Source organism: Lithobates pipiens, unplaced genomic scaffold (assembly GCF_037356315.1).
Source record: "Lithobates pipiens isolate NorthernLeopardFrog02 unplaced genomic scaffold, aLitPip1_a1.2 Scaffold_16, whole genome shotgun sequence".
NCBI lineage: Eukaryota > Metazoa > Chordata > Amphibia > Anura > Ranidae > Lithobates > Lithobates pipiens.
Window position 1 is genome coordinate 60,264,299 of NW_027507748.1, and position 10,604 is coordinate 60,274,902.

The following is a 10,604-nucleotide window of genomic DNA, read 5'->3' on the forward strand; positions in this document are numbered from 1 at the left end:
AGACGATCCCCTGCCAACAATTGGATCGTGTGTATGAGGCTTAAGGCTGCATTCACACTACAGCTCTTTGAATCACAGGCACGGATCTGCCCGCTATTTGACAGCGCTGACGTGTGAATGACAAAACACGGAACTCGCATTTGAGATGCTATTTGTTTGAATGACATCTCAAATCGCGTTGCGGTTCTGCCGCACGATAAAACATGCTGCAATTGTGGCAACCCACAATGTGGGACGCGTGTTGCCCCAAAGTAGCTCCTGGACTATTTTTGGGTGACGTGTCCGACGATTCAGGTTGCTGTGATTGCAGACCAGCACCGCTATTTGAGGTGTCATTCAAACGAATGGCATCTCAAATGCAAGTTTGTCATTCACACGTCATCGCTGTCAAATCACATGCAGAATTGCAGAAAATCTGCCTACGATTCAAAATGCTGTAGTGTGAATGCAGCCTAAAGAGTGCACTAAGACCCCTTTCACACTGGGGCGTTTTTCAGGCGTTTTTCAGGCGCTTTAGCGTTAAAAAAAGCGCCTGTAAAGCGCTTGAAAGAAGCCTCATCTGCAGTCCCAATGTGAAAGCCCAAGTGCTTTAAGAACCCTTTCACAATGTCAGCGCCCGAAAAACGCTCGTAAATCGCTCGTTAAACTAGCAGCGCTTTACCAGCGTTTTTCGAGCGTTATTGGGGCGCTTTTAACCCCTGCTAGTGGCCAAATAAAGGGTTAAAAGCGCCCACAAAACGCTGCTGCCAATAGCGTTTTACAGGCGCTTCCCATTGATTTCAATGGGAAGGGGCGCTTTATTCACCGCTCCAAAAGCGCTGCAAAGAAGCTGCTTGCAGGACTTTTTTTGACGCCCTGCCAGCGCAGCGCCTTGGTGTGAAAGCACTCGGGCGTTTACATTGGAATTGCAGTTGCAGCTTCTTTCAGGCGTATTTTTTAACGCTGAAGCGCCTGAAAAACGCCCCAGTATGAAAGGGATCTCGGTGTGAAAGCACTCTGGCTTTTACATTGGGATTGCAGTTGCGGCTTCTTTCAGGCGTATTTTTTAACGCTAAAGCGCATGAAAAACGCCTGAAAAACGCCCCAGTGTGAAAGGGGTCTTAAGGGTGTGCTTTTTGCTGCATTTGTCTTTTTTTTTTTTGCATGTGGCAAAATACACGTTTGCTTCTTGCATTTGCGGTGCCATTTACAATTAATGGCACCACAAGTGAGATGGATTTTTTGCTGCATTTTGGAAATGTACAAGAATTGGAAAAAATTAAATGCAATTCAAATCGCAAGGTGCCAACAGAGCCGCGGGGATGTATTCATAAGTTTTACTAGTTTTATTTTATTTTTTGCACATAAAGGAGCCTCAGGAATGCGTTTATAAACATCACTAATATCACATCTAAAGGAGGACGGTGATTCGTCATAGGCTTCGCTATTAGTGAGCCTATTACACCTTGGGCGCATGCGCAAACTGTAGCTGGAACGCACCGTTCACGGAAAATGACAGGGCACCTGAAACGCACGCTCTCGCCAGCAGAAGGCGCTGCGGTATCACAGTGGGGGCACTGCACTGCACGTGGGCCCCCCTGGCTGTAGTGGTTGCTGCAGTATGCTTTGCATTGCTGAGGTTAGATCTGAGCATCGCTGGGACTGCCTGCAGAAGCACCATACAGAACAGCTTTTGTAAAACTACAGTTCCCGTCATGCCTCCCTGCTGGGACACGAAGTCCTTCACTTTCAGGAATTACACTTGTAATAACCAAAGCGTGATATAGGTTATAGGAAAGCATACATCCGGCCAGCAGGGGGCGGTGCAGATCAGGTCAGGTGGTACATTGCGCTCTGTGCAAATACATGAGAGCAGCAGTGAGATCAGGCTACTGACGCTAGTATACACGTGGGTTGTACACAGAGCTAGAAGAGGACAGGGACTTCTCATCAGGACACACAGGAGTAGAAGGTAAGTGTGCAAAACATTCCTCCATAATATAATGATCAATGCTAGTCCTGTTCTACTGCAGAGCTTTCATTCTGCACAGGAGTGTTATATATACCCTACTCTCATCACCCCCTTCCTTTATATCTACACCCTACTCTCATCACCCCCTTCCTTTATATCTACACCCTACTCTCATCACCCCCTTCCTTTATATCTACACCCTACTCTCATCACCCCCTTCCTTGTGTGTATATATACAAAGAAGTGGGTGATGAGAGTAGGGTGTGTGTATTAGAGCTGCCATGACGCGTCGACGTAATGGACTACGTCGACTAAGAAAATACATTGACGTGCGTGCAGGGCATCGATGCGTCACAGTGGGGGCAGTGCTTAGTATCTACTGCTGCCCTCCGTGCCGCCATCACCCTCTCTTCTCCCCCTTCGTGCCGCCGTCCCTAGGGGTGCAACGGATCATCACCGATTCGTGATCCGAGTGCACATGCCGCGCTTCCGCGGTCTCGGCCTTAGGAGGGGCCGCGGCTTCGGCCTAGCTCCGAAGCGGCGGCCATTCTTCTACACCCAGGCGTTTACAATGTGATTGCTCCGATGGAGCGATCACTTGTAAACAAACCGGCGTCATGACATGATTTTTTGACATGGAAATTTTTATCATTCCCCCCCCCCCCCCCCCCCCCCCCCCCCCAAATGGTGCTTTCTTTTGGTAGTATTTGATCACCTGTGCTATTTTAATTCTGTTTTAAATTTTTTATAACAGGTAATTTTTATCCATCATTAATGTGCACTGATTGGCACAATTTGTGGGCATTGATAGGTGGCACTTGTGGGCACTGTTAGAAGGCATAAATGAGGCATAATTGCTTCTTCCTTTTCAGGACCGATGTCCCTCTTTAAGATGAGCCGGCGATCAACTTTTTTTATTTTTATTTTTTTTTCTCCACTGTCAGTGTGAGGAGAAAAAAAAAACTAACCGAGCTTTTGTCTTGATCATGTGGTCAGCTGTCATTGGCTGATCACATGGTAAGGGGCCGGTGATCACAGTGTGCACCGCGTGCGCCCTGTAGGGAGCTTGCACAGGGGAGGCTGTCATATGACGGCCTACCGGTATTTCAGGTCCGCACTGTAGCGTGGATGTCAAGTGGTTAAACACTGGATTCCTGTAAAGCAGGGATATGCAATTAGTGGACCTCCAGCTGTTGCAAAACTACAAGTCCCATCATGCCTCTGCCTCTGGGTGTCATGCTTGTGGCTGTCAGTCTTGCTATGCCTCATGGGACTTGTAGTTCTGCAACAGCTAGCGGTCCGCTAATTGCATATCCCTGCTGTAAAGTGACTCTGTCCCTACCAAGGTCTCTGCAAAAGAGGAATGTTTAGGGCCTGTCTAAGATGCAATACCATACGGTAGATTTGATTTTAGTAATTTAAATATTGCAGAATATACAGCCTCATGCTCCAGAACTGAGCTCCATTTCATGCTGAATAAATTATTAATGCATCTTAAATAATACAGGAGGTCCCCTAGTTACAAACATCCTACTTACAAACGTAGGGAGACAACAGGAAGAGAGAGGTTGTACACACGGTCGGACATTCCGATGGACAATGTCCGATAGGACCGCGTTGTCGGATAATCCGACAGTGTGTGGGCTCCATCGGACTGTTTCCATCGGAGTATCCGACGGACCAAGTTTTCCAGCTGGGCTATAAAATTTTCCGACAACATGATCCGATCGGACTTTGTCCGATCATGTGTAGAGAATTCCGATTGGACAAAGTGCCACGCATGCTCAGATCAAATTCCTAGACCAAAGCTATTGGCTACTAGCCTGAACATAGTCCCGTCCTATTGAAATAACGTCATCACCTTAAGTACGATCGGATTTTCTGACAACTTTGTCCGACTGTGTGTATGCAACTTTTTCAGACAAAACCCGATGAATTTGGTTGTCGGAATGTCCGACCGTGTGTACAAGGGCTAAGAGTTATTATGGGGAAAAAGGGTACCTCCACTGATGCTTTATCACCAAGGCTCATTTCCACAACAACCCAAAATTTTCTAAATCCAATTGTCATTGGGACAGAAAGTGAGGTGAAATCTGCTGAACAGGGGTACAGATAGCAAAATAAACCTTACAGGGGTGTTAGTCCTTCCCTATGCTATCCAAAAAGCTAACATTTTTTATTTATTTTTTTTGGGCTGGAGCTACACTTAAATGTACTTGTACTTTTTTCTCTTTAATCCACCCTGGTACCATGGGCATGGTGTGCTATGGTGCTTTTTTATTTTTTTTTTTTTTTTTTTTTTTTTTTTTGTGAATGGACACCCCAAAGCACCTTTACACTACATCTGCTATGTGCTGTGTTATCAATAATGCTTTTTTTTTTTTTTTTTTGCTAGATTTGTTGCCTTGACACATGACAAAACACTTTTAATGCACCACTGCTCAGGATTTGCCCTCATACTCCCCTGTCCTGTCAACCTTACTGCAAGCCCTTACTCTTAGAGCTTGTTTTTACACTTTAAGTCAGGAGTGGAGGCCAGCAAAAATAGTCAGTTTGACCATCCCCTTAAAGAGTTACTGTATTTTCCCAAGGCGTCTTTTCAGGACAGCACCTGAGATAGACTCTTCCCACTGAACCTTAGGAAACACCTTCTTCCTCAAAACTTTAAATGGAGGCACCTCCCTACCATACCTCAATTCTCGTCTTGTCCTCCCGCCTGGAGGGAACATCTCATAGAAGGGAGCCAAGGTCTCTTGGATCTCTGAGGTACTCCTGAGGGACGGGGTTTCCTTTCCTATATTTTTTTTTTTTTTCCTCCGCTAGGGACTTGCTGTCCTCCCGACCTACCCAGGCTTCTGCAGTGATAGTAATCGGGCTCCTCTTCCCCTCCTGATGCTCGGAGAGAGCTGAAGATGCAGTAGGTAGGTACTTTGGGTACTCTGGCTGGAGATAGATACTCGGGCGCTCTGATGGCCTGGTGACAGGTACTCGGATGGGTGATGACAGTTACTCTTTATTGGGGGAGCAATCGGTGTGTACTGTAAGCTGTAATGGTATGTTACCACAATCTCCTTCTCACACATGATCGGTGTGTGAGGAGGAGAACCCGGTAACATCTTGTTGCCGCAGTTTGTTTACATTCTGTGATCGGCTGTGATTGGACACAGCTGGTCACGTAGTAAAGAGCCAATTTCATTAGCTCTTTACTGCTATCGGGGTTGGGCTGTGTCAGGGTGACGAGCCGCATCCCCAATCGCCGCTCTGTGCGCGCCCTAGGGGCCTGCACGAGGGCAATGCATGTGCCTGGCTGTGATTGGACACAGCCGGTCACATGGTAAAGAGCCACCCGGGGGGCCCGCAGGAGCCGCGAGATACCAAGGATGTCAATGGACGCACGCCCAGGATGGGAGATCCTATCTGTGGAAGTCATATGGCTATGGCCTGGTATTGAAGTGGTTAAGGACCATCATCATTTCCATTAACAAATGAGGAGAGACTTTAAGATTCGAGTAGTTTTTCTGGGAACCTCAAGAACTCATCATCGCTAATGTCAGAATTTATGAAATTCAGTAGCTCAAAATCACTGACATCACGTTCTTTGCTATCTTCGTATACGAAACAATCTTCAGTTCCATCTAAGGCTTTGCCAATGACACTTTTTTTTTTTTTTATGGCTGTGCAACGATTTCCTCCTTCACTGAGTGCCATGTTTTCACCCATTCACAAACTTGAGTGATAGTAGGCCTCTTCATTCATCCAGCAAGTGTCAGATCATGAATACCAGCATCCATCTGGATGTCTATTCAGTATTCGAACCATAAGCTGCAGAGACAGAAAAAAGTGCGTCTTATGGTCCGAAAAATATGGTAGTTCACCTTTTTATCAAAAACTGTCTAAAGTATGCAGTAGGGGTGCACCGAATGGGTTTTTTGGTGCCGAAACTGATACCGAAAATGAAAAATACACTAGGCCGAAAACTGAAACCGATACCAAAACAGCACCGATACCGAAAATGACTGTTTTTAAAAAATATTTTCATACAGCAGATGGTCAGAGACTGGGGGCATGGTACAGCAGATGGTCAGAGACTGGGGGCATGGTACAGCAGATGGTCAGAGACTGGGGCCATGGTACAGCAGATGGTCAGAGACTGGGGCCATGGTACAGCAGATGGTCAGAGACTGGGGCCATGGTACAGCAGATGGTCAGAGACTGGGGGCATGGTACAGCAGATGGTCAGAGACTGGGGGCATGGTACAGCAGATGGTCAGAGACTGGGGGCATGGTACAGCAGATGGTCAGAGACTGGGGGCATGGTACAGCAGATGGTCAGAGACTGGGGGCATGGTACAGCAGATGGTCAGAGACTGGGGGCATGGTACAGCAGATGGTCAGAGACTGGGGGCATGGTACAGGAGATGGTGAGAGACTGGGGGCATGGTACAGGAGAGATCAAAGCAGCCTCACCAGTTCCCCTCAGATGCAGCCTGCCTGATAACAATACATGCACAGTGTTTTCCATGTATTCCAATGGCTTTAGTTCACACCATGCAGTCAGTTTCCGGTGCGGAAACTGACTGCATGGTGTGAACTAGAGCCATTGGAATACATGGAAAACACTGTGAATGCATTTTGTGCAAAAAAAAAAAAAAAAGCACACAGAACTGCATCTGGTGTGAACTGGCCCCAAGCAAGCTACCTGGTTCCGTTCCAACAGACTTCTATTGGGAATACTCATATCGTTACCTCTACTAGCAGTAACTTAACCCTTCCCCATTCTATCACATGGTGATAAAAACCTAGCTGGGTCAAAATCAAGATTATTCTTTTTTTTATATGGCCAATAAAGGGAGTACAGCCTTTGTCCTGTGACCTGGTTTATATAGCATGGCTACATTCACACAAGTGGCCAGAGGTAGATAGTTTCAGACTTGTACTTTATTTTTATTTTTTTGGGCCAGTTTGATATATGCAGTAAGCAGCATGTTGCATCAAGTACCAATGTGGTCTCTGTAATCAATTTGATTAGTTCTATTACTTTGTCCTAAAAAGGGATGATTAAGGCACACTGCCACCAAATATGTATTAAGGATCCAATGTAACACATGCATCTCCACTTACCCATGCCCGTATCGGTGCGGTGATCTCCGTGTGTCACGGAGCTGTGCATTGAATTTCCCAGGCGGCTGCAGTAACAATGTCCCGCCTCCTGTAATCACGTCACGCTGATTCAATGTCCCGCCATTGGATCAGTCTACCATCTGTCAAAGGAGGCGGGACATTGTTACTGCAGCCGCCCAGGCAATTCAATGCACAGCTCCGTGACACACGGAGATCACCACACTGTCGGGCGGGAGGAAAGGAGGAGGGGGGACAGAGGACAAGCCAGGAAAACACCCGTGCAATGGGCGGCACCAGGGGGCGGATCCCCGCACAGGCCCTCCCCCCATTTTCGGCCCCATTATCGGCAAGATTTTCCTTTCGGCAATTTGCCGAAAACACCATTTTTGGCCGATATGTTTCAGCGGCCGAAATTTCGGTGCATCCCTAGTATGCAGGTAAAGGGGTACCTGTGGATTAAAACGGTGCAGCATTTGATTAAAGTTGTATAATGCACTTGGTATAGGCCATTTTAGGTACCTCAAACTCCCAGAGATGGCATCATCCTAAGGCATGGTTCACACTGGCGTGGCTTCAAAGTTGCACCGCACAGCGCAACGTCATTGCGGCTTGCATATGACTTAACTGAAGTCGCTCCCAAGTAGAGCGAGAAGTCATGAGTCGCTCCGATAAGAACAGCCATTAATGTCTAAACCACTGGAAAACAAAAAAGTACACCCCCGCGCAAAAAATAAAAACGCAGAGGTGATCAATACCACAAAAAGAAGCTTTATTTGTGGGGAAAAAGGACATCAATTTTATTCAGGTACAGCGTTGCACCACCGCAATTGTCAGTTAAAGTAACGCAGTACCGTATCACAAAAAAATGGCCTGGTCATGAAAGGGGTAAAACCTTTCAGGGCTGAAGTAGTTAAAGCAGGTAAACTTGCAGATCAGCTGGAAAAGTATTTATAATACAACTTCATAGCCGTAAGAATTTCACAATTGCATTCGTAGTACAGCGCAGCTCTCCAGTATTGAGGATGAAAAGCTAGGCCATGCAAGCTCTGCAGCAAAGCATAACTAAAACTAATTTTATTCTACGGGGATCCATGCGTTATCACTGGGACCAGAGTCTAAATACACTTTGTGCCAGTAGAAGAACACGCTGCAGGCATGGCATAGAGATTAGCAGAGGAATTTGTTTTGTTTGAACAAAATGGCTGCTATTTGCATGCAAACACATCAGCAGAGAGTAGTAGTCCTAAATCAATAAGTTTTTCAGGGGGAGAATGGGAGTTGTTCTGCTGTGATGGACAGAGTAGTACAAAGTCTGCTTTTTGAATGGTTTTTGGTTGTATGTAGACATTGCTAGGACCAGTCACCCAAACCCCCCCTTCCCAGCTGGTAGCTCAAGGTTGTCTATGCTGTGACGTGTGTTTATGCAGACAAGTGAGGGAGTTTGACTTCTGCAATTGTGGAAAGTGTGTGGAGTTTGGAAATTTTGGTACAAGTATCTCTCATATGTCATAACTTTGGTAAAAGGGGCAACTTTCTTCGGTTTTTGACAAGTCAATAGTAGTAGTTGGTTACTTTCACCTGGACTTGCTCTGTAATTGGTTTAGTGTCTTCATTTATTTAGATCATAGTATAGCCAGTTGTAGTTGGTATCTAGGTCATGGTATTGCTAGTAGTAATGAGCCAAATTTGCCTTGGTCACAGTATAGTTAGTAGTAGTTGGTCACATATATCAAGCTCATGGTAAAGCTAGTAGTGGGTCACCTATAGAGGTCGACCGATATTTAGAAATCGCCATGGCCGATATATGATGCAGTATTTTTTATTTTTTTTTATTATTATTTTTTATTTTTTTTATTTTATATATTTTTTTTTCCCCTTCATCTCATAAAATCTAACAGACCCCTTTCACACTGGGGCGTTTTTTGGGCTAAAAATAGTGCCTGTAAAATGGCTCCCTTGCAGTCTGTGAAAGCCAGAGTGCTCTCACACTGAGACGATGCGCTGGCAGGACGTTAAAAAAAAAAAAAAGTCCTGCAAGCAGCATCTTTGGAGTGGTGTATACCGCTCCTCCACCACTCCTGCCCTTTGAGATGAATGGGCACTGCTGCCGAAGCACCTGCGATGCGTTTTGGCAGCGGCACTTTTAACCCCTTCCTCAGCCACTAGCTGGATTATAAGTGCCCCGCTAGCAGCCGAATAGCGCCGCTAAAATGATGGTAAAGCGCCACTAAAACTGGCAGCGTTTTACCGTCAATGCCTGCCTGCTCCAGTGTGAAAGCAGCCTTAAAGCGGTAGTAAACCCGCAAATTTTTAATACTTACCTTCGAACGAGGCCCCAACATCTGGCCCGATCCACGCCGAGGGAGCTGACATGCTCCCTCGGCGTTTCTTCCGGGTGTCACGGCTCCGGCGCTGTGAGTGGCCGGAGCCGCGATATCTTCACTCCCGCGCATGCGCGCGGGAGATTTCATTCCGGCCAGTCGGCCACTGCCGGATTTTCAGGCCTAGAATCCCCTTGTGCGCATGCGCCGCTGCAGTCAGTGGCGCATACCGAGGGGAATATCTCCTAAACCGTACAGGTTTAGGAGATATTTTTTTTACCTACAGGTAAGCCTTATTATAGGCTTTCCTGTAGGTAAAAGTAAAAAAATTGAGTTTACAACCACTTTAAGTAATACAGAAAATTTCTTACATTTAAACATTTATTAAACAAAACAAACATCCAATCAGTTCACTTCTATGTATAATTTAGATATACATATACACATGTAATCAAAACTTTTGGATAAAAAAAAAAAACTGGGCTAACTACTGTTTTTAGTGTGGGTTTTTTTTTATTAGTGTATTTTTTCCCAAAAAATTGCGTTTGAAAGACCACTGCGCAAATACCGTGTGACATAAAATATTGCAACCACCGATATTTTATTCCCTAGGGTCTCTGCTAAAAAAAATATATATAATTTTTGGGGATCCTAAGTGATTTTCTAGCAGAAAATACAGAATTTTTATTTGTAAGCATCAACTGTCAGAAAAGATTTGGTCTTTAAAGAGGAAGTAAACCCTGATGAGTTTACTTCCTCTTTCATTCCCTGCAAAGCATAATGGACTACTATGCATCGCATAGTAGACCATTATGTGTCACTTACCTGACACAAGAGCCAGCGATGTCACCGCTGTCCCCTGTAGTCCAGCGCATCCATCTTTTCGGTGGGGTCTCGCAGCTCCGCCGCTGTCATTCGGCAAAGCCGCGAGGACGTCACTCCCGCGCATGCGCACGGGAGCCGACACGCGCGGCAGCTCCGTTGTTGGAAATGCCGCGCTCAGTGCGCCTGCGCACCGCTGTCTACGGGCAAATATCTCCTAAACCGTATAGGTTTAGGAGATATTTCTTGGACCTACAGGTAAGCCTTAATCTAGGCTTATCTGTAGGTCAAAGTGGTTTGTAAGGGTTTACAACCACTTTAAATGGTTAAACTGAGAACTTCTACACGCAGTTGAATTCATTCATAAGTGTAAACTTTGTATCTCTTTG

The 10,604-nt window shown here is 45.8% G+C and overlaps 1 protein-coding gene across 1 annotated transcript in view; it reads left to right on the forward strand.

The window, feature by feature from the left end:
• The first annotated feature begins 1,663 nt into the window (after positions 1 to 1,663).
• Positions 1,664 to 10,604, forward strand: part of GART (phosphoribosylglycinamide formyltransferase, phosphoribosylglycinamide synthetase, phosphoribosylaminoimidazole synthetase) — a 71,144-nt gene continuing 62,203 nt past the window's right edge. The window contains exon 1 of the mRNA XM_077479953.1: positions 1,664 to 1,951. The gene's annotated coding sequence lies outside the window, so the exon portion shown is untranslated. The remainder of the gene's footprint in view (positions 1,952 to 10,604) is intronic.